The sequence below is a fragment of the Phanerochaete carnosa genome (assembly GCF_000300595.1).
Source record: "Phanerochaete carnosa HHB-10118-sp unplaced genomic scaffold PHACAscaffold_8, whole genome shotgun sequence".
Classification (NCBI taxonomy): Eukaryota; Fungi; Basidiomycota; class Agaricomycetes; order Polyporales; family Phanerochaetaceae; genus Phanerochaete; species Phanerochaete carnosa.
The window spans coordinates 2500494-2503917 of record NW_006767635.1 but is presented as its reverse complement, the minus strand read 5'-3'; positions in this window follow the sequence as shown (position 1 = coordinate 2503917).

Below are 3424 nucleotides of genomic sequence, written 5' to 3'. Positions count from 1 at the left end.
GATCCTTTTCTCACGCGATGTAATTTTCCAGCGACAGCGCGCAACATCTATTCCTCTTGTTGGCAGTATCTCTGTGCTTGAGAGAGAGGATTCTACAGGTACGCTTACTGCTACATCTACCAAGCCTGAAGTTCCTGCCATTGCTGAGACATCTCCACAGACTCAGAAACATGAGCCACTACTTGCAGCTGCTCTAGCGCCTGTGTGCACATCATCCCGCGCCACAAAGTGAGTTGATTATCGGCAGCTTCACGAGACTGGGAAGAAGGTCGTGGCTGATCCGGCTGTAGCCACCCAGGCACATGTCTGACTTGCATTTCTGGCCATCAATTTCGATCACCCAAGGAGTGTAGAGGAGGTGCAGGGGCGAGAGGACTGGCCGCAGCGGCAGGAGGCAATGAATGCAGAGATGGCACAACTGAGAACCAGAGGTTCTTGGCAGCTGGAAGAGTTGCCTGAAGGTCAAAAGGTGATCGGCTGCCACTGAGTGTACTCGATCAAGCATAACATGAATGGCACGATCATCAAATACAAGGCACATCTTGTCGCACAGGGCTTCTCACAAATTCCCAGATAGGATTATTTTGCAACATATGCACCCATTGTGCACCTCGAATCCTATCGTGCATGTGCCGCCATTGTCGCCATCAAAGATCTTGACAATGGCAACATTGACTACAAGGGTGCATACCTGAATGGCACCCTCGAGGAGCCGGTCTACATGCAGCAAGCACCTGGTTACGACGACAGCTTGGGACGCGTTTACATCATGATCAAGGTGACCTACAGCCTGAAACAGGCCAGCCGCGTCTAGAATGATCTCCTCAACCATGTTCTTGTCGACCTCATAGGCTTCACGTGCTCGGAGGCAGATCCATGTGTATGCTACAAGCCCACTGCTTCACTAACTATGGCACTCCTCCATGTAAACAACACCACCCTTTACAGAGAGCACGCAGCACTCAACAGTCTCAAAGCTGAGATTGCTCGATACTTTGCCATCACCTCATCAGGAGGTCTGAAGACTTTTGTTGGCCTCCAGATCAATCATGACTGTGCCGCCTGCACGTTCACTCTCCATCAGACTTGTTATATCCACATCATCCTTGAGCATTTTGGGATGCAAGACTCCAATTTCATCGCGATGCCGTTAGACCTGAACATCAAGCTCGCACCGCTCCCTGAAGGCAAGGCGCCCATTGATGCATCCTATGCCACCGCCATCGGCTCTCTCATGTATGCCGCTGTTGGCACACATCCCGACATCTCCTTCGCTATCCAGACACTTTCCCAATTCACTACGCGCCCCTCATCTACTCACTGGACAGCTGTCAAGCATGTCCTCCACTATCCCAAGGGCGCCGCTGCCCTTGATCTCACCTACAGCTCTGAGGTCAAGGGCCTAATTGAGTACTCAGATGCCGATTGGGCCTAGTCCCTCGCTGACCACCGCTCTGTCTCTGGCTATGCTTTCCAGCTCGCCGGCAGCATCATTAGCTAGAGCTCGAAGAAGCAGGCAACCGTCGCACTGTCCACAATGGAAGCCGAGTACATTGTGCTCGCACATGCCACCAAGGAAGCCATCTGGCTCCGCCGCCTACTCACTGAGCTCAGTTTTTCCTTGGACTCCCTGATGATCATTCACACGGACAATCAGTCTGCCATCGCCTACACTCACAATCACCAATTCTATGCCTGCTCCAAACACATTGATATCTGGCATCACTTCCTCCGCAACCTCATCGATGCTGGCATAATCTCTGTCATCCACTGTGCCTCCAAAGACAACGCCACCGACATACTTACAAAGGCGCTCGCCCACCCTACTCACACACGGCAGCTCGCCCTCACAAACATGACTGCTTGTTGAGGGGGAGTGTTGTTGTATCTAAGGCATCCAGCTGATGATCTGCCTGTCTTGTTATCTCGACATGATGTGCCTCACATCATGGTTCCTTTATTTAGATACAAAGCGTCCAGAGCACTCTGCTATGGCACTAGTTCACTCTCTGCTATGTTTGTTCCTCCCCCCATGCTTACAGACCAGTATTATCAGATATGACTCTATTAGAAAATAGTTTAGATATAAAAGAACATGTAGTATTATTCTTTGAATTTATTGTTGATTGCTCGTGAATCCCCTGCCTGTGCGATTCTACTCACAACATACACCAGCTGTTTTTTGGTGTCACCGTGCACATCCACTAGCACGTTTACTAATCGTCCACTAGTTTCCCACTAGTCACCTATCAGTCTATCCACTGGTTGCCTGAATAGTGCTCAAACATGCGAGTGAGTTAGGTGATGCAGGGAGACAAAAGTGCTGACAAGTAAAGGTCAGCACAAGTCCACTCATGGCTCAATCTGGAGCCATGGTTCCAGGTACCTGTGACCCATGAAAGGCTACTCAGACTTGTATGGCTCTTTTTCCCATGGGTTTTGCACACCTGTGAGTCACATACTCGTAGGTCAACAGGTCACTCACAGGTAATAAGGCAGCAGTTAAGACTGTTCAAAAGCTGCACAGAGGGCTTGTAGTAACAGTATAGAGTTTTATAACTACACTAGAAATCTGAATCTGATTGCTCTGACAACATGGCAAGGCATGGTATACTATGGTCTAAGTCAGATGAGTCACTGCTCTCGTTAGCTGCAGCGCCATCCATTACTACCTCTCTATCAGCCGAGACCTGCAGGGCAACTATTGCCATGGGCTTTGAGACCTGAAGGGCCGATGTTGGTGATGGCAGTAGAACTGATGTGCTGAACAAGGGAGCTGGCTCTGCTGGTTCAGCTAGTGCGCTAGATGAGGTGGCCAGCTCTGCTGAGGGTGGTTCAACCATGGGCTGGAATAGAGTCAGTATTTGCATGCAACACAGTACATTAAGATACAATGTTGCTTACTAAAGGAAGGGCCAGCGGTGGGGCATGAGTGTGAGCTCATAGCTTGTTCCCGAGAGCTTGCAGCTGTAGCCTCAGGTCATCAGAGATGACACTTATGATCTGAGGGTGGTCTAGGTTGAACGAAAGCGTTTTCCAAGTGGCACAGAGACCAGGTGCATGGCAGCAAAGATATTGCAGCGCTCAAGAAGACTGTGCGTCAAGGACAATCTAGATTGACAATTAATCAAAACTCAAGAAAGCAGCAATAATACACACTTGAGAGATGTCACTAGGTGGTATAGTAACTTCCAAGACTTTGGTGTAATAGAATGAGCTGCCAGGCTGTGTCCAGCAATCTTCAAACACCTGAACTCTCGGGGTGAGGTTGTGAACATCAACGAATACAAAATCAGCAATGGAAATAAGCACAAAGTGCAGCAGATATAACATTTGGCCTACTTTTATACAACTGCTCCCTTTGCATGAACTTAGAGCCAGACCAGTGAGGCACAACCAGTTACCATATGGAATAAGCTACACA